The 21,988-nt window shown below is 39.1% G+C and overlaps 1 pseudogene across 1 annotated transcript; it reads right to left on the reverse strand.

Annotated features, from left to right (window-relative positions):
* Nucleotides 1-186: 186 nt before the first annotated feature.
* LOC309628489 (cytosolic beta-glucosidase-like) lies at nt 187-11,500 on the reverse strand (annotated as a pseudogene). Its single transcript has 2 exons — nt 11,449-11,500; nt 187-8,220 (listed from the first exon to the last, which is right to left on the reverse strand). The product of its transcript is annotated as a cytosolic beta-glucosidase-like (transcript).
* Between the last annotated feature and the right edge of the window lie 10,488 nt (nt 11,501-21,988).

Below are 21,988 nucleotides of genomic sequence, written 5' to 3' on the forward strand. Positions count from 1 at the left end.
GGGCAGATGTGTGATTGAGCTGCTTCTCAAATGGGCAACTCCATGAAACCTGTTCCCAGGAAGCAGATGCACCAGGTTCTATGTTTCTAAGAGGGTGTGCCTGTTAAATGGTGTATGTTCCTGATCACATCAGTATGGGCCTCACCTGGATAAGTCTGGTGAAGTAGTTCAACAACAGCAGTGTGTGTGTGTGTGTGTGTGTGTGTGTGTGTATGTGTGTGTTTGATTCTGAGCTTTGCCAAGCACCACACCAGTCACTTGGTCATAGAACACGCTCTCTCAAACCCCTAATCTGATCCCACTCTCATAGCCCTTCAGAAACGTGCAGGAAAATAAAAACCATAGAATATGAGAATTGTAAATGTTGACAGGATCTGGATAATGGGCACCAAACACTTCCCTTTGCAGTGGAGAACACTAAGGTCCAGATTATGTATTTTTGGCCAGAGAGATGATGTCCTTAAAGGTGTAAAGTAACTATATCAAATATGAGAATAATATCTAACAGTTTAAGGTGCTCAGGACATACATATACATAAATTATTTTATTTTCACAACTGACCTTGGGTTAGGCAGGATGGCAATTAGCATCTGTCCCATTTAACAGGTGAGGAGGTTGACATTCAGAGAATCCTAATGAGAACTTCCCCAAGGGCACACCACCAGAACCCAGGACTTAGCCTTCACTCTTCAGACCCTTCAGACTTTCTACTCTGCCACCCTTCATACGGGAGAATGGAAGACAAAGGTAAGTATGCTACTGAACTTTGGGGAGAAGTAGGGGAGAAGCAATAGGGGAAGGTCATCTGGGATATCTCTGCTTAAGGTTTACTCTGTAATCTTCGGCTGCCTGAGTTTATGTGTGGTCTGAATATGTAGGTTGGTGGGATACAGATATATTGGAAATTGTTTTCTTCATGACTTTTCAAATGCTACAAGTCCGTACACTAGCACACACAAACAATTCTTGTGCACGGCCTTCGAATCTCATTCTTCCTTCTCTATTCCGATCTTGACTCCTCTTCGCTAGCTGCATCCAGTCCAGCCAGGAGCGACAGTATTAAGTGCATCCTACATTCCACCCCACACGTTCCCAAAGCTGTGAGTTCTCCGTGAGCTATGAGATGAACTGCTCCATAGGGCTAGGTTGACAAAGGTTTACTTTGAGAAGCAATAAAACAATAGACATAGAGCGAAACTCTATATTCAGGTAATTGAGTCTCTATTCTGAGCTGGCAATGGATTTTTAATAGGCTCATTTTTCCAAAAGGTCAATGTCTCAAACTTTGAGATCTTTCCCTAATTCTTAGGATTTTTTTTAATGCACATTTAGAAAAACACAGGTGCTTAACACATTTTGTCCAGTTAAATGGGCCTCTGTGGTCTGAAACTGACATAGGCAGGTGGCTGCCAGGTCTGAACCACTTTCGGAAATGGATGTATTTCTCCTTTCCTGGTTCTCCATGGGAAGTGAGGGAGGGAGAATGCTGACAGACAACAGCAGGGTGATTCTGCGCTCAGCATCCTGTCCTGGTGGTATACCCAAGCTGCAAGATTTATAACCTTCTTGTTACAATGCATCAGCTTCAACACTTTCAGTGAAGTCTTCAATAAATTTGATGACATCTTGCTGAGGGGTTTTGTCATTAAAAGCCTAAAGCTGGTCATTAACAAATCTTCTCTGCAATCATCTACTACTGTGCTAACTCAGGCATGGATCTCACTGGAAAGTTGGGCTGGCTCAGAAACTTTCCAGAAGGCTGCATTTTTTTTTCCTGTGTGGGGTATATTTCTTTAGGGAAAGAAAATACAGTTTCCAATCATTTCATCATTTATTTCTCATTATCCATTGACTAACTCTTCTCTGATAGACACAACCAAATTCAACAAACATGTGTAGAAAGCTACTACATGACAGAAACAGTGCTCTGGGTTGAAGATATAATTATAAAAAAGACACAGCTCCAACTTTCAGAGGGCTCAGAGATGCCCCCCAAAATTAACCATCATTATGGAATCTTTCTTAATGTACCAGACTCTGTATGTAGGCTTTACATGCATTTTCTTGTTCATTTTCCACCATGTTTTAGAAGATAGATGTTCTTATTATCCCCATTTTAAAAATTAGATGGCTGAAGTGTTGTTTGCTTAAGACTTTTCCCCAAATTATTGAACTTGTAAGTGGAAGAACTAAATTTCAAACCCATGTCTTGCCTGACTTCAAGCTAGTTGATCTACTCCAAACAGGACCTGGCCAGGAAGAAGGCAAAGACCATGACATTCCAGTTGAGGAAAGATTGGGAATCAAGCCCAGAACAGGCATATATTCAGTAGGTGTGAGGAGCAGGTTGAACCCAACTGGAATCCCCTTTTAGGAGAGTTTAGGTCATGGGTCAAGTATCACCCATTGAGAATAACTTCCCCTGATTTCTCACACTTTCTCACCTGCTCAACAACATTCAGATTATTGAGGTATCCCTTAGGGTGTGATTACGTACGAACTTAAATTTGCCTGCTGGCTCCAGAGCAGCAAGGACTGATGTAAATTTTATGAATATAATAAAGATTAATATCATGCGAGAAAAGCCTAACTCTTTGAAGATCATTGCTCCCTGAGCTTTTACAAAAATTCCTGTGGCAGAACAATTCCAGGTACCCAGTTGATTGACAGTTGTTTCTGCTGCAATGATTTGATTTTTCACCTGATCTGGCAACCTCTCCAAAGGAATAACGAATGGAGGGAGGTCCTGGCTGCTTTGTCCTCCACAGGGTTCAATCATAAACAGCCAGAGGGCCAGTGTTACAACACTCATTCAGAGGTTTCCCAAAAACAATGATGGAGAAAATTGCAGACATGGGGGAATGTTCTGCCATAACTTAGAGACTTGAGGGAGGATGGAATTTTTTTTTAATGTCTTGGTATTCTATTTCTTAGATAATAAGGAAAATAACTTGGGGTGATAAATATGTTCTTAAAAATGCACATTTTGTAACAATAATAATTATACCATTTGTTGAGGGCCTACCATGTGCCAGGCAATTGCTTGGGGTGTTTAACACAATAGCTTATTAAACAAAATCTTTTCAACAACTCTGCCAGGGCAAGTGTTATCCCATTTTTATTGCTGAACAAACTGAGAGTTTGGGAGTTTGAACATTTTGCCCATCCTTGAATAACTGGAACTGGAATGCAAGCCTAGTTCTATGTTATTTACAGTGTTTTTGTCTCCACTGTGTCGCTTTTCTCTCATCTATATCTGCATTAATTAAAACACAATCTATTTAAAGGCATTTAAATAATGCAATGATTAAAAAGGTGTTAGCTGATTTTTTTTTCCTGAAATGACATTTTTCCTCTTTTTTTATTTTTTCTTTCCCAAAAGGAAACAGAAACATTAGCTTTCTTTTTACTGCTCAATTAATTGCTGTGGGATTTTACCTGAAGAGATTAGTAAGACCTCCAGGCAGACGCCATTGATCCAACTATGGTGTCATTACGTGCCTGTCCGGATGCGTGATGTTGGAGGGAGGGCTTTTTTCATGGGAATCACAAAGCCATAGTCCATCTGACTCCCTGGGTTCTGGAGGGCTCCCACCTGCAGCACTTCCCACAAATGTCTTCCTCGGTCTGTTATTACTTTTAATTGCGCACAAGGTGCTTCTTACTAGTAAGGTTCTCACCAACCAAGATCATCGGCGCTACCTTGGAGGAGTCTCAGGAAATCGATCAGTAACTTCAGCTCTATGCCTCTGACAACAGGCAGGATACAGGGTGTCTGAGTTTTGTCCAAGGTCGTAGGACCTGTCGGCTGTTGCAGAAGCAACATGAAGCACTTTCAAAGAATCTACGCAAGCCCAGGGCACCAAAGGTGAGGAAAAGTATCGAGAAATGTGGTGGGACAAGCAAGCACTCTGAGTCAGAAAGCCCAATACCAACAGTAGTAGTAGTAATAATAATAATATACACATTCTGCCTTGTTCTAGTAAATATTACTTAGTAACTTGATGATCTTGAGCAGATGACTTAGCTTCTTTGAAACTCAGTTTGCTCATCTGTAAATTAGGAGCAACGACCTCATCTCACTGTTTTGACAATAAAATGAGATGACGGCATCAATTAAGACTTTCTTTGTTCCAAGTGATAGAAATCCAGTCAGAAGCAGATGAAGCAGAAAGAGCACTTAGTTGTAAGTAAAAGTAATGTTTCTCAAGAACATGCATGCAACTGGCTCTGAAGAAAAACTGGAATTAGAGGTGCAAGTGCCCTCCTGAATCTCTCCCCGTTTCTTGTCTCCATTTCCCTTGGGGCACCTGCAGCTCACCTTCTCACTACCCCTAAGCTTTACATGGCAAGGCATAGCCACCAATGGCCTGCCAAGGTCAATCCAAGCTATGAGACAAACAAACTGATTGGTCCAAGTTTTAAATCCTAGGGAAGAACTGGGATTGGCCCAGCTCATGTCATGTGCCTATATCTAGACCAATCAATTATCTATTGACAAACAACAGTATTTTATTCTACTTACATGGCCCCCGGTATGGTAAGTCTAAGGATGGGGGGAGGTGGGTATTTCATAGAAAAAAACGGATTCGTTACTAGTAAAGAGAGTTTCACTGCAGATGAAAAAATTGGTGTCCACTACAACAACATATGAAAAATAGCTATCACTATACCCAGTCCAGACTATACACTTAATATAGGGTTTTTGGTCAATGTGTACATTTCTGCACATTTTGAAAGGCTACATATTTTTTAAAAATCAAAATAAATACAATATTGTGTGTTAATTACAATGAATATAAATTATCTAATGTTAAGAATCAGAAGAGATTGTAGATGCTGTGAAAAATTAATGGTTTAAGTACGTGATACTTTTTACAACAATTCAAAAGTACAATAGAAATTCAACAAGTTCAAAAACAGGATTTTGTTCCTAACCCTATTCTTCTCTCCTGTCACTCACAAGCCAAATCTTCTCACATTTTCTACTCTTGCCTTCAGTAACTTTTCAATCTTTAAGTTATCTTAGTTTGAGGGTCTTAAAGATCTAAGGGACTGTTTAAAGTACTTGAAACAATTTCAGAGAGCAATGAAATGTCCTTATGTTAGCACTAAACAGAGCACCAAGCTGGGAATGAAGAAAGCCAATTTCTATTTTTTCTCTCTTTTCCCTAACATACACAGAACAATTTTGGACGAGTCGTTTGTGGTCCCTATGGGATCCATAAATCTGATGATGGTAACTAGCCTACTTGTCTCTTGGGGTGAAGCTGGGAACATCAGTGTATCAACTATGAATAGGGTCATTTATAGGGAGAAGTGGGGAGAATCTCAGAAACCTAGAGATTTCCTTTTCTTATCAGATGGGGAATTCCCACACAGAGGACGAATCCGTTTTGTCTGTAATACAAAAGAATGATTTTACTTGGATCAATTTGTAGGAATCCAATTGCCCTCTGTCAATAAACTCCAGGCCCAGGTGAGGGACTGAGTCAATATATTTTAGGTTTGGGAAAGAAACCACTTTATGTCACTTTCCAGAATTCCTTCTGGCTGATTCCAGTATGTTACTATTTTGGAAAGAATCATTCCAGGACCTCTCAAACAGAATGATGAGAAATAACTGTGCCTATCGTGGTTAAAAAAAGGAAATTGAAAATCTAATTTTGCATTGAATTTTGTTGCTATGATATTATTCCTTTATAGGGAGGAGAAATTAAATTTACGAAGCAACAGTGTTCCAAGTGGTAGCTAAAAGGGAGAAATTAACTGGAGTATAGAAATGTGTGTTACCAGTTGAAGATTATTCCTTCACATTTGTTTTCAAATATGAAAAGAATCCCATCAGGGAAAACAAGATACCAGAATAATAATATTGTCTTGAAACAAAATTCACAGATTCTATATGACAAAAAAAACCTGTTTCTGCTGCTTGGTAACAGTTTAAATGAAACATGCATTGATTGAAGACGCATACCACTTTAAAGTTTATTGGACAAATACTTAATTTTTGTCCTTTAAGAATTCTGTCAATTCATTTCTTGGTAATTAGGATATTAAAATATGCAAATAAACATGCTCTAGTTGGTCACAGCTGATCTTTTTGTAATAACTGAGGTTCTCTCCCAACAGCCACCACTCCTTCTATTCACGTCACCTTCACCCAGGAGTCACAAAATGCTGAAGACAGTCGCTTTTTACTTGCTTAAACTTCAGCAGGTTGAAGCTAGACCAAAATCCTCACCCTTCCTCTTTCCTAAATACTTTTTCTCCCCTCTCTCTTAATTACATGGCTTTACACTGATTTACATGAATTTCAGCTTTCAAAATCATTGGTCTTTGCTGAATGCAAATAGGCACATGGGAAAATTATATTAAGCTTGCACAATTGATCTTTCATCATTTCAAATGGTACCTCTGAACAGCTCCTGAAATGTCTGTGTCTGAAATACTCCCAGCGCAGAGCATCATCAAAAGATGTCGGGGTCACCCTGGGGAAACCCATTCTCTGTGATGTAAATTACAGGGTTGTTATACATATCCTGGAATGAGAAAGCAGAAGTTTTATTCCAAACAGATGTTTAAAAAAAAAAAAAAGCTCATTATATCAGGTGCATTCCCCTCTACCGTCTCTAAACTACAACCCCAAAACTAGTTTTCATCAAATTGCACTGACCCTATTAACTTAATTTTCTGCGTGCTGACCTTTTATAACTAACAATGGAAAAGAAAAACTGTGCAAATATCCATGAAGACAGTCAAATGACTTCTGTTATAATGAGAAGACAGAAGTATCTTTCTTCCATCAGCATCTGCTGATTGTCATTTCTCCTTAACCCCTTGGTCCCTCCCAGCAGCTACAGCCTCTATCCCCCCACACAGCAGGAATCCTAAAAACTGATAACTTAAAATTTTTAATTTCAGCTACCTGGATGCCATCCAGTGTAACAGAGACCCGAAAAGGATCCAGCTATTTCAACCCTTATTATCCCTTTTAAGTAATTCCAGTTGTGACCCCAGCCTGAAAAATATGTCCAAGCTACTGTAGCCACAACTGAATTTAATTTAATTTAGGATTTAATTTAATCCTAAGTTTAATAATAGCTTTGAAGCCCTTTATCAGCTAGTTAACCCCCATCGCCTTAAATCCTAATCATCTCTTCCCAGGCCAACAGATGTATATGTTGTTGCCTAAATCATTCTTTGTTCGGGTTCTTATACACATAGACATATGCCCGTCTTCCCATCTTCCCATGTTTGAATACATGTGGACGCAAACAAAAGGTGCATTTACCTTAATGTATTTCAGTAGTTTACATATTCCCCATGGCACCACATAGACCCAATCCAAACTTATACAAGATGGGTCTGGAAAAACTTCAACTTCCGCATTCTGGAGTAAACACAGTTCTCCTTTCTTGTTCTCCTGGTACTTGACTCAGCAAGTCGTATAATTCTGCACAGCAAAGAAATCAGCAGTGCCTTTGATCATTTTCTTCTCTTCTTCTATAAATTCTGGAAGCCTGGACGATGGATAACCTTGCTTTTTACTCGTGAGGGCAACCTGCGACTTGACAACTTCAGGATAATCGCCGTCAATAAATATGGGCTTAGCAAAGAAATCCAACTGGAAAGCCATGGCTTTTAGCTGCTTCCTGGTCAGACACTGAGTTGGGATCTGCTGGTTCCACCCAGCCAGCAAAAATTGAGAGAGACACCATTCCTTTCTGTTCTTTTCAGAATAAGGATTCATAGCTGTGCCAGGATCTGGCATGAGCTTTAATCAAATTATGAGCTGCCTGATAAACTTTAGTTCCAAAGTAAGGCACACCAGGAGAAAATGCACCAAACTCATATGCCAGCAGGGCAAAAATATTAGGCTCATTTATAGTGATCCACTGCTTGACTCGATCCCCAAATGTACTGAAGCAAAACCGGGCATATTTGTGGAAGGATTTCAACGATTGCCTCTGACAACCAACCTCCTTGGTCTTCCAAGGCCTGAGGCAAATCAAAGTGATAGAGGGTCACTATGGGCGTGACCCCAATTGTTAACAAATCATCAATGATCTTGTTGTAATAGTCAATTCCTAGAAGAAAAATAAAAGAACGTATAAGAAAAGTTATTTTTAGTACATTGACAATAAATAAGGATTGGGAGAGGATCAGGAATAATAATATCCTAAATGACTTTAAACCAAAATAAGGTTCATTACTTTCTACTTATAATCAATTAAAGGCTGGCAGAAAACATGAAGTCCAAGGAAGACTGGCTGATCAGAGAGGGAAATGTGATGGGGCAACACGATTATGGAAGATGTATGTTCTGAAAGGGATTCACTTGGGCAAGTCGGTATCACTTAACTTTGTGTTATTGGCACGCTTATTGATATTATTTTATTTGTAGGGGGGAAGGATAAATTAGGAGTTTAGGATTAACATATACACACTACTATATATAAAACAGATAACCAACAAAGACCTACTGTGAAGCACAGAGAACTATACTCAATATTTTATCCTAACCTATAAGGCAAATTAATCCAAAAAAATAGATATATATGTATAACTGAATCACTTTGCTGTTTACCTAACACAACACTGTTAATCTACTTCAATTAAAAATTATAAATTTATATGTTCATATTAAAAAAAGAAATTATTTTATTTGCTTGTTTGTATGTAGATCAACTCCACTTGAATACAAGCCCCCTGATAATAAGGGCCTATCTATCTAATTTATCTCTGGATCCCCCAAATCCTGGGACAATTCCAGAAATTTAGTAGAGACTCAATAAATAGTTGTTGAATGAATGAATAGATTTCAAAAGTATTCAATATAAGTAAAGAAGTTGAACCCAATGGCTGCCTTGGTGCTTCTCCAGACCCATCAGTCTCACAAGTCTAGGAAGAGAGACCCACTGATCATTGACAAGGACTCAGCATTGGTCCCAGAGTGTGGGTTTCAAGGGCAGTGAGCCAGAGGCGTGGTACATTAAGGAATGCTCAGTTGGGGAGTTTGTTCTAAATTTCTGACATAGTCCATGGGAATACACAGCTACCCTTGGCTCTCAGCTGATTCTCCCAGCACTGCATGTGTGAGAGAGAGAGTTTTTGGATGTGGCAGAGTTCAGAAGAATGTTATTAAGTTGGACATGTTCTGCCTTAGAAACCAATGCCAAGAAGATGTTGGGTCTAACCTAACAATGACTGTCAACTTGGAAGAGACTTTCTGAGGAAAGGCTGATATTAGTTCTTCATGTGATTGTATGTCTAAGAGTATGGAGGGAAATTAAGCAAAGAAGAGAGAAGCTGTCCTGTTTCGAGAGGTTGTGAATATAACTGTAAATTCATATGCAGAATTGTATTGCATTCAAAGTTTGCATAGAAGCAGGGTCTTTTTATCTCTCTTTATTTTAACTTATTATCTACCAGTTTTAAATATAATAATTTAGACTTTTGCATTTGTTTCATTCATTCAATCATTAATTTATTCATTCCTCAAATACATATTTATAGAGAAACTACTATATTCTGGACTTACAAACGTAATATAAACATTGCCCTTGTCCAAAGAAAACTTAAATTTTAGTCGGGACTACAGACAAATTCATAAGCAATTATCATACAATGTTATTATTAAAAATAAAGTACAGAATGCTATTTAAACATATGATAGAGTCCTTATCCCAAACTGAGGGCATTTGGAAGTCCATTCTGAAAGCAATGTAGCATAACGGTTTAAAAAGTGAACTATGGTGACAGGCTACCCAAGTTCTACCCCAAGGCCTTCACCCACTAGTTTGGTGACCTCAGGCAAGTTACTTTATCTCTCTGAATTATCTTTCCTTGTCTGTAAAATGTGGACAATAATAGAAATGTATTTCAATAATTGTTGTGAGAATTTAATGAGCTGATAAACCGAATATGCTTAGAACAGTTCTTGGCATAGTTAGCTATCATCCTAATAATGATTATTATTGTCATGATTGTCATGAGTGACATCTAAGCTGATTCTCAAAAGATGAAAATAAATGACCCACATAAGGCAAGGAGGAGTGATCCAGGAAGAGAAAAAAGGGAAACAAATGTGCAAAAGTCCAAAGGAGGAATGGAAATAAACAAAGCCCAACAAAATGTGAGCAGCTTATTTATTCCAAGTTTGCTGTAGCAAGGAGTCAGCCATTATCACTTGCATTTGGCAGATAATTAAAGGCTATCAGGGAAGTAGGAAAGCTTTGTTATTTAAAAAAAAATGGGGGGAGGATTCAGGTACTTTTGATTGAAGGTTGTTGGCACAGGGAGGCTGGAGGTAGGCTAACTAGAACAAGGGCATCCCAGGCAATTGGTTTGGGAAGCATATTTGGCTTTTTCTGGTTGGTTCTAAGTTCAAAGTAGGGGACAGAGGAGCAAAAAATAGAGAAGCTGGAAGTTGTTGACCACATTCTGACTATTCTAGGCCAACTGCTGCAGTGGGTGTCACTTGGCTTTCTGAGCTTCTCTTGTGGATCAGAGTTTTATTGTCATGTATGGCCTGGCCATTGTTTGTTTGTGTATTCATTCTCTTCTGGGAACTGCAAGTTCACCATAAGGAGAGTGTATAGCTCAGCAGAAGAGCAATAAGAATAGTGAGAGGTAAGCAGGGTAAGCAGAAGCCAAATTATGCAAGGTCATGTGTTGTCTGCATATCTGTCTGTAAGAGTGGGTAATTTTTAACAACAGCTCACTTATTTTGCAAGCATGAACATAATGTGAATCATGCATAACAACTCCATACTTGGAAGCCCCTTTTGTATGCCATTACTCTCTGGGTGGACATAATAAGCTACCACCCCCACCCCAGCCCCACAAGATGTCCATGCAGTAATCCATAGAATATGTGAATATGTTACTTTACTTTTTATGTTACTGCAAAGGGACTTTGCAGATATAATTCAGGTTAAGGATCTTGAGATGGGAAGATTTCTCTAGATTGTTCAAGTGGGCCCCATCTAGCTGCATGAGTCCTTAGAAGTGAAAGAGGATGGCAGAAGAGTGGATCGAAGAGATGCAACAACAGAAGAAGAGGCACAAGAGATGGCAGCATGAGAGGGACTCAACCTACTATTGCCGGCTTTGAAGATGGAAGAAGGGAGCTACCAGCCGAGAATGCAGGTAGCCTCTAGAAGTTGAAAATGATCCTCGGCTCACAGTCATCAAAGAAATGGAGACTTCAGTCCTACAACCACAAGAAACTGAATTCTACCAAAAACCTAAATGAGCCAAGAAACAGACTCTCCCTTAGATCTTTGAAAAATTGCAGCTCTGTAAGCACTGTGGTTTCATCTAGGAGAGACCTGTGTCAGACTTCTGACCTACATAACTCTAAGGTGATAAGTTTGTATTGTTTTAAGCAAGTAAGCTTGTAATAATTTGTTGCAGCAGCCAAGGAAAACTAGTATACTCACCAAAGTTTATAAAGCTTTTCTTTCCTCTCTCACTAAAAGAGCACTCTGCCATCCCATCTCTGGGCCTCTGTAAGCCCACATTTCCTCACTTGTAAAATGGAATATCCAAAGATTTGTATGACGGGATCATCTTGGTATTGGACTGTGTTAAGGTTTTTATAGCCAATGCCTTCCATTGGCTTTGAATATAAAAATAATATCAGCTTTCATGTTTTGCATTCATACTATATGTACATAACATCACACATTTTGTTTAATCCCCACACTGCGCACAAGAGGTAGGCATTTTTAGTCTCAAACATACGAAAAAACTGAGATTCAGAGTGTGAGTACTGGACATAAAGCGACAATGTTGTCAGATGGCACAGCCAACATTTAAAGCCAGTCTGTCTCACTACAAAGACTGAGCTGTTCCCACTACAACATTCCCCTTCTCACACTAATGTTTCAGATCCAGAAACATGGTGATACTGTTTCCCTAGCCTTAATAATCACCACTTTGGGGGGCTTCCCTGGTGGCTCAGTGGTTGAGAATCTGCCTGCTAATGCAGGGGACACGGGTTCGACCCCTGGTCTGGGAAGATCCCACATGCCGCGGAGCAATTAGGCCCATGAGTCACAACTACTGAGCCTGCGCGTCTGGAGCCTGTGCTCCGCAACAAGAGAGGCCGCGATAGTGAGAGGCCCGCGCGCCGTGATGAAGAGTGGCCCCCGCTCGCCGCAAGTAGGGAAAGCCCTCGCGCAGAAATGAAGACCCAACACAGCCATAAATAAATAAATAAATAAATAAATGTTAAAATAAATAAATAAAGGGAGTCTATAAATAAGGTTCCATTAAAAAAAACAAAAATCACCACTTTGGAGCTGATTCATAATATCAGGGCTTTTTGTTTTTAATTTCTGGAATAATCAATGATTTATAAGCATCATTAGATATGGCACTATCATTAATGATGGCAATCAATGTAATTCAAACAACAGGATGATCTGCAACTGAATTGAAGTTAAAAGTTTTTAAGTAAAACTTTTTTTTACTCGTCAACATGGCAGAGCAACAAAGCATTACATACTTAATATTTATCATCCCAGAACTGAGCGCTTTACTTCTGGTTTGTACAGCTTATTCGGTGTTGTAATGAAACTTTCCCATGAGGCAGTGGAGTGAGGCTTTTAAGAGCACAGCTCTGGAGTCAGACAATTCAGTCAAGGGATTGTGGACAAATCACGTGGCGTCTCTACACCCACGTTTCCTCATCTGTTAAAGAGGAATATTAATAGTGCCACCTCAGGAGTGTTTAAGCTTTGAAGGAGAACAATAGAGAGTTCTTTAGCTTTATCAGACTCATACAATTCAGGGTAACTAATTCTATGCATAAACATGTATTTTTAAATGATCATCTGTTACTAATCTAGGGAGCATGAAACCCTGAGAGGTCATTTGGACCCTGTTCTGCACCTGGATATTTAGGGCAGGGTTATTTTCAGTATTAAAATCTCCACAGCCTTCTTTCATAGTTACTATCATCGTCTCTGTTTTAATTAAACCCACTTCTTATTTGATCTTTGAAAATATGAAGCATATTTAAGTTAAAGGTCTTTTGGAAATAGGGAAAAGAAGCCCACTCACATTAACTCAAATGTAAAGGTGACATTAGAGGTAGAAGGCTGGTTAGTATGTGATGCAGTGGGCATTATTTGAAATCAGTGACGTCAGATACCCAATGACAGGAAAAAATCACACTAGAAGGTAAAGGAATTAAAGCTGGGAGCTGAGAAAATCTTGCGTCTCAGGAAAGACTGATGTCTCCCATCCCAACTTCTCTCAACACATCTACTCCATTCCTCTCCTGCTCAAAGAACCAGTTTCCTTTGTGCATCCAATTTGCTATGGTCTCAAAATGGCCATCCCATCTGCCAATGCCACCTCATAACCCTAGTGCCTACCACCCACCAACTCAGCCTCTCAGCTCCTTAATTCCAAACATCCCTGAGAGAGGAAGGCAGTTGAGCAGGATTATCTTTTTTAATGAAGTTAGACAAATTATATGTCACAGGAAAATAAGTCTTTGCCTCATCCACTCAGCTGTGGCCAAGAGCGGAGCAGGATTACGTAGAACAAAGAAATGGGGAAATTTGCTTAGAAGGGGATGTGGCTGAAACTTGCAAAGATGATGTCTCAGTCCATAAAATAACTACACTGGAATTCTCCTAGTCAAACTGTAAATGTCTTAACATAGAATTAATTTTGACTAAGTGCCCACCATGTGTCAAACATATAACTCTCTAGGTTCACTCCTCGCTAGACCCACACCACCAATTTCTTTCACTGACCTATCTTCTCTTGACATACTGACTGTGTTAGTTTCCTATTGCTGCTCTAATAAATTACCACAAACTTAATGACCTAAACCAACACTGAGTTATTATCTTACAGTTCCAGGCATCAAATGTCCAAAATGGTTCTCACTGAGCTAAAATCAAGATGTCAGCAGAGCTGTATTCCTCCTGAAGGCTCTCAAGGAGAATCCATTTCCTTGCCTTTTCCAGCTTCTAGAGGCTCATGGCCCCTTCTTCCATCATCAAAGCCAGCACTGAAACACCTTGTCTCCTGTCTGACCTCTGCTTCAGTCCTTATATCTTCTCTCTCTGGCTCTGATCCTCTTGCCTCCCTTTTTTAAGGATCTGTGTGATTACAGTGGTACCATCCAGATAATCCAGGATAATCTTCCCATCTAAAGATCCTTAACTTAATCACATCTGTGAAGTCCCTTTTACCATGTAAGATAATATATTCACAGTTTCTAAGAATTAAGACATGGACACTTTGAGGGGCCATTATTCAGCCTACCTCACTGCCCAACATAGAGTAGGAGATTAATAAATGTTTCTTTAGTTATTTACTTAACTACCATTCCTGCTAACTGTGCTCATATTTTAAATCTTAAAGTGCAAAAGAAATTCTGCATAACCATTCCTTTTCCTTTTTGTTTCCAATACTTGGGTCTTTTGCTAATCACCTGAAACTTACATTTGCGACAGATATGAAAATGCACTTGAACAGTTGAGAAATACAGAAAAATGTGATTTCAGTTGCCAGCTCAATCTCTTCTTGTTAAACCTCAAAAACTTGACATTTGAAAGAGAAAGACTGTGTAACAGTTCCATTTTGTAAAATATTCTTCCAGCTTGGGAACACAGGATTTTACTTACAAGTTTCTAAACGTCCTCTCATCAAGCTTTAAAATAGGGAGTCAAATACAAAAACAGGAGTTTCTTGGAAAAGATAGTGACAAGGGTTCTCTAATTCTTTACATGCTCTTTGAGAAAATGTTTAAACAGAGAAAACAAATGATGGCCTTTCTGATCTGAAACAGTTCCAATTGCTTCAACAGATCACTGCACAAGAGTGAGCAACCACTTATTGAAATTCTGCCTACTGGAAGCACTTCCATTGCCCTTTTGTTCATAGAAAAGTCTGTAATGTTAATCAGCTATGGCTTTACAAAAGCTGGTGCCAAACATGAAAAGCTTAGTGCTGGGAGCACGTGATCCCCACGTGAGAATTGCACAAGTGAATCCTTCACATTGTCCAGGTGGCCCCAGTGACTCCAGCTACCACCACCACCACCCTCTAGCTTCTCTGCTGCCCTGCTCTTGCATTCCTGATCTACAGTGAGCTCCATGAACTCCTGTGTGTCTTAAGGTGGTGTTAAATCACTGGATATGTTGACGTATTGGTACAGGTCCACAATCCTTTATCTGAAAATCTTGGCAGCCATGTGTTCAGAATTTGAGGATTTTTAGAAAAGAAACAGAGTACATATTATGTATTAAGTTTAACACCCCCAGTGGGTGTGGGTCAGTATCCCTTAATATTTCCACAGTAAAATAGATAAATAATCTCACCAAGCAAAATGAACTGAGATGATAAAAAACTTTCCCATCAACTCAGGTCAGCTTTTGCTGCTAAATCTATTTTAGAGAGCTTACTAACTTACTAAACCTAAACTTACTAAAAAGGATTCAATATTCAGAACCTTTTGGATTTTAGAACTTCACATAAGGGATTATGGACCTATATTACAAGTTGGTGGGGTTTTCTTTTCTAATTTTTATGTTGTTTACCATCCAAATGGAAGCTCAGTTAAAAATTCCAAACTGCTAGAATCATAGGCTAGAACAGTGGAAAGAGTTTTAGTAATTCAGTGCTTCCACCTGATGTTACCAACAGGGAAACTGTAGCACAAAGAATACAAGTGGTTTGATGAGGTTGTAAATGTCTCTGGATCCTACTTTCTGACATCAGACAGACCTAGGTTGAACTCAGCTCTAATTAAATTTGTCATCTTGGCAAATTTATGCCCAGCCTTACACCCCAGATTACCATGATTCCCTCTGTTTAGGGAGGGCCCTCTTTCACAGGGCTGTTCAGAGCACTAAATTTGCAAAAGCAGGTAGTGAGTTGCACATACTACATGCTCAATAAAAGGCAACCATTACTGCCCTTAGAGTGATCTGTATGGTTATTATTGACCTAATTCAAATAAATTCTGTTAAGTGTTTACTGAATTCATCCCTGCAAGATACTGTACTAGGTCACAGGGGTAAACAAGGCAGAATTATCTCCTTTTTACCCTGTAAAAAATTCCAGGGATTCTCTTATGTTCATTATGAGTATGTAGACAGAGTCCCTGACACAGAGTAGACACTTAATATATGTTTGTTGGGTTGACTTAAACTCAAAGTGCTCACAGTCTAGCAGGGGATTTAATAATGCCAAGAGTGAAGAATGTAAGAAAGACCCTAAGAGTTTTTCAAAGTGCTATGGGAATTTTTTTTTAAGATTCCTTTTATCTTGGAATAGGGAAAGACTCTAAAGAAGAGGAAACATTTGTGCTAACCCTTAACAGTAGAATAAACATTCAGCGGGTATAGTTGGGAGTTTTTTTAAAAGGCCAATCCAGGCAGGAGGAAGAGCTTAAGAAAATTTCTACAAAGGTGGAAAATCGCATAGCATGTTTAGTAAGTAATGGGTTATGTGCTTAGGGCCTTGTGTGGAGGAATTGCATGGACCACGTGCATGGGTGATTCAGCCTTGAATGCTTCAGAGGTGAGATAAGACTAAGTCAAAAACTGGAATGATATATGAAGGAGTTTAAATGACAGAAAAAAAATTTTTATCTTGCTTTGCTTTAGCAGGAGATGATGCAAGCCACCATGACTTGGGCCAAGCTTTCAGAAAATTGCTATGGTGGCATTTTGTATGAAGGATTAAAGGACAAAGAAAGAGAGTGAAAGTAGGTATAACCGTCAAGGGTATATCAAAAACATCTAAACTAGGGCAGGGACAGAGAAGAAGTCTAGAAGGGGAGAAGTTAAAAAGGCATAAGAAGAATGGATCATATTTGGCAACCAATTAGATGTAAGAAGCAAAGAAACGAGAAGATTCAAAGATTACTCTTAGTTTTTAATCCTTGAGGGATATGATGGTGCCAGAGAAAAGAGAGGGTACAGATGATAGATTAGAATGGTGGAAAATTACGAGTTAACTTTTAAACTGAATAACAAATTACCTACTGTTCAAAGTCAAAAAATAAAACTGGCAGGTGATGCCAAGAAAGTAGACCTTCAACCAAGAGTGGTTAAAAAAAGGGGCTAATGTCTTTAGAATCAAGTCATGAACCTGCTAATCTTGCATTGTCCTTATCTGGGGGAGGCTACTTTAAGGCCACATGCTACGGGTGAGTCCATAAATTGTGGTTCCATTTCACAATGCAGAGATTTTCCCACATTACAGTGCAAGTGCACAAGTCCACCTAGGAACTGTTATCACAGGTTGTTCTCACTATGTAGGAAATCAGATAACTTACTCAAAAAGAACCCCTCAATATCTATGCCGGCCCCTTGGGCTGGAAGTGTAGTGAGGCAAGCAGGTGACTTCACGCACAACCTTGCTGTTGTGAGGTGCTGAAAGTACATGCCTCTCAAATTTTCCACGTTAGGTCCCTCCTTGCCTCACCTAGTCCCAACCCTGGGAGTAATGTGAAATCTTTTCCAGAACAAAGGAGCAATAACGGTTCTTTATTGAGAAGTCTTTAAATTGTGACGCAGGGGTTACAAAGCTTTTCCTATAAAGGACCACATAGTAAACATTTCAGGCTTTGCATGCTGTACTGTCTTTGCCCCAACTATTCAATTCTACCAATTACATTGGGAAAGCAACCAACTATACGTAATGAATGGGCACGGTTGTATTGCAATAAAACTTTATTTAAAAAAAAATAGGAATCAGGCCAAGTTTGGCCTCAGGTCATAGTCTGCTAACCCTGTTGTGTGGAAGGAGCTAGCCAGACCTTAGGCTTAAATTCCGGATCCACCAAAAAATACAAATTTACAAAATATCTGGATTTGAACATGCACCTCTGTAAAATGTGATACTTATATCTTCCTCATTGATTTGGGGGGTTTAGAGAAAATGTATGTAAAATGCCTTATAAATAATAGGCTTTCGAATAGGGCAGTAGTCTTTTTCATTACAAGGCATAACATGAATAATAACTAACACCTACTGAATGCTTTTATGCTATACCAGCTACTACTGTGTAAAGCACTTTAAAAGATTATTTCATTTAATCTTCCAACAACACTCTGAAGTAGGAGCTATTACAGTATCCCTTTCTACTCATGGGGAAACTGAGGCACCAAGTGATGCCCAGGAGATGCTTACATAGATCATGTGACGTCACTGGCACTTAATCCCAAGTAAACAGATTCCAGGGGCTCTCGTGCTAACCTCTGTGCTAGTTAATTAGCTCCACTAATTCAGCTTCAATTGAAATGCTCAGAATCTTCTCAAGTTCCACAGGGCTTTTCATGACTCATCACAGCATAACACAACTCAAAATAGTTTACACACGACTTTTGGAAATTCACCTTCAGGTCAACAGTCAAATAACATCTTGCATAAATAAAACACTTATTCCAACCCCCTTCCTGCCCATCTATTTCCACCCCTCCCAACAAAGATCTCCAGTTGAGGGAAGCTAGAATAGTCCTGAGAAAGCTAATGCAAACCCATTTCAAAAAATTTATCCTATAATCACTCTAAAACTTGCAATTTCAAAGCTACACTGGAAAATAGCATCCTGGATTAATTATGCCAGGCTGTAGCAATAACCTTGAATTAAAGCTGCAACCTTCTATTTTTAAGAAACACTTGCCTTTCTGGTTGATGAAACCTGTCGTCCCATCAGGTAACAGACGTGACCAGGAAAGAGAGAAGTGGTAATGAGTCAATCCAAGCTGTTTGATACATTTCAAACCTTCTTCCCACAGAGTGTAGCTGCCACAAGCTACATCGCCAGTCTGGTTCTTGAAAACTCTGTCTCTTCCCTGATGGGTGAATGTGTCCCAGACACAAGGGCCTTTTCCATCTGTATCCCAGCCTCCTGAGAAAAAGAAGAAAATGAAACAGTTACACTCTTGACATCAAGAGGCATATGTGGAATGTAAATATTTGTCACTCAAAGAACATCCCTCATTAACTCAATGTATCATATTAATAGCTTTAAAATATGCCTTTAAGATAACATGCATGAGTGGGTTATGTGTTCAGCTGTCCTTGATCCCTGAAGCTGACTGGTGGCAAATGAAAAATTGTTGCATAATGCCGTGGCATAGCAGGCTTTCACGGTTCATTATCTGAAGATCTCCCAGCTGGTAGACAGAGGCAGGGCTCAGCTTATGAGTGTCTGAATTTAAAACATCTCCTCCTTGTGAACATTTCTCCTGGCCATGACTGACATGCCTTGTCCTCGTTGTGCACAAAGCAGTCTCGGGACCTTATCTTTGACCCTTCACACCTGAACCCTAACCTCCTGTCATCTGACCACGGAGCCTGAGATGGTCCAGTCAACTATTGTGGAGAGGAGGTTAGTTTTTGCCATTGTTGGGATGATATTGGTATCCTACATTCATTCCTTCATACCTCCCTTAATTCAGCAAATGCAATGTGTCAGGCTCTATGCTAAGCACAGTGGCTACCACGGTGAACTCTGCTGTGCTTCAGGTCCTTGGAGAACTTACACGCGATTATAAAACAGCCAATGCAAGGACCATTGCATGAAAGCCAGGGAGGGGCGTTTATCCAGATGTGGGCAGGAGTCCGAAGTCTCTTAGACAAATGGCTTCTAGACTGAAATCTAAAGGAAATGTTGACTCATCAAGGTGAATTTCTCAGAGGTGGGAGTGGGGGGAAAATTTAAAAGAAAGAGGAGCCAGGGTCAGAATAAGCCCAGAGGTAAGAGAGAGTGTCACACATTAAAGGGACAGAAGGTAAAAAATTACATTAGATTTGAAATCCCTGTTCACATAGAAATTTTGTTTAAAATGGTAGTTAGAATCCATTTTATGGTATAAAGGAGTAATGTTAACAATCTCATGACTCCCTAATTCTACTTCTAAGGGCATACGTTAGAGGAACGCTCATGTATTTTCACAAAGAGATTATATGAGATTATTGAGGCAGAGTTTTTTGTAATAACAAAATCCTGGAAACAACCTGTTTCCTATCAACAGTAGAACAGATCATTAATTTTGGGTATATCCATAGAGAGGAAACACTAATCAGCTGTTAAAGTGAATGAATCAGAGCATAGATAGCCCTCTGCTCTGGTCTGAATGTTTGTGTCCCCTCAAATCCAGAGGTTGAAATCCTAACACCCAATGTGATGGTATTAGGAAGTGCGGCCTTTGGGATGTGCTTAAGTCATGAGAGTGGAGCCCTCCTGAATGAGATTAGTGCTCCTAAAAGGAGACCCCACCATGCTCCCTAGCTCCTTCTGCCCCGTGAGGATACAAGAAGTCTGTAATGTGGAAGAGGGCCCTCACCTGGCCATGCTGGCACCCTAATCCCCAACATCCAGCATCCAGAACTGTGAAGAATAAATGTTTGTTGCTTACAAACCCCCTAGTTTATGGTATTTTGTTAGATCAGTCCAAGTGGACTAAGACATCCTCGAAACTATAATATCAAACAAACAAACAAAAAAAATCAAGATTCAAAAGAATGTGTACAGGAATGAATACATGGAGCACAGGAGATTTTTATGGCAGTGAAACTACTAAAACTGTATATGGATTTTCCACTGTGCTGTGGGTCTGCTCCCCTAACCCTGACTTGTTCATGGGTGAACTGTATTCTGTATGGTACTGTAATAGTGGATACATGACATTATACATTTGTCAAAGCCCATAAACTGTGAACTTTATTTAATAATAATGTATCAATATTCGCCCATCATTTGTAACCAACGTCCCACACTAATGCTAGATGTTAATAGTAGGGGAAATTGGGGGAATGGGATATATGAGAACTCTGTACTTTCTGCTCAATTTTTCTATAAATCTAAAATTGCTCTAAAATATAAAGGTTATTAATTTTAAAAAGAATATATACAGTACTTTTATCATGTTTTTTGCAAAATATGTAAAACAAAACATGGATTTTCTGAACACAGACATATGAGGTAAACATACAACAGCATGCCTGGGGATGATCAATTCAGGCTGGTGGTTGTCTTTGAGTAGAAAATGGAGGGAAATGGAAACAAGGAGGAGCCTGAGGGCCCTTTGCATCTCTTATGTTTCACTCCTTAAGCTGGCTAACAGGTATATGAGAGGCTGTTGATTACATTATCCACAATCCTTTTTACATACCTAAAATAGTTTGTAATGACTTTCATGTAAGAAAGGAAGTCACAGCTAGAGTAAATAGACTAAAGCAATTATAGAAAAGTTTTTTCGATCCTCATATAGCATTTACTTACTCATATTTTTTGCACAGTTCTAATAGGATTAGATGTAGTCTCCAGATCAACAAAAAGACAACCTGGGCTATAATTTATGGGAGAGAACCATGAGGAGACAGGAGAGGCTGCTAAAAGAAGGAGCTCTGACAAAAGCAAAAACGACAGTTGATATCAAGGTAGGGTACTAAAGATCTATACAAAGAAATCATGAATATTAAAAATTGTACACTGGAGCCATGTCAAATAGAGGCAAAAAGTTTTATACATCCCAATGGCTCTCAAGTTATGTCTGTACATAGGGTTTAGAGGGAGGAAGAAAAAGAATACTGGTATTCAATCTCAGAATGAAATAGGTATGAATATTAAAATGCAATTTTGGTCAAGCATGGTGCTTATAGTTTTGGTTAATAGATTTACAATAAATGAAGAAGCTTAACCTCAGAGAGTTTAGGCATAGTGTATTGGTAAATGTTAACAAGTGGCTATATGTTAAAAATGTATATACCTATATGTATATATGTTTATTATAAATTTTATTGATATAAAGGACGTGTAATACACCATCTCTAAGTAATAATATGCAATGCTCTTTACTGTAAATTCCTTATAGCCAATTGATTCTCATACAATGCTTGTTTAGATTTTTGCCAAACTCTTATATCGGGAGACAAACTGCAACATACAATCTGACAAATATGAGTAGTCCTCACATGACTGTTGACTGATATCTT

This window comes from Balaenoptera borealis (genome assembly GCF_965194805.1).
Source record: "Balaenoptera borealis genome assembly, chromosome: 4".
NCBI lineage: Eukaryota > Metazoa > Chordata > Mammalia > Artiodactyla > Balaenopteridae > Balaenoptera > Balaenoptera borealis.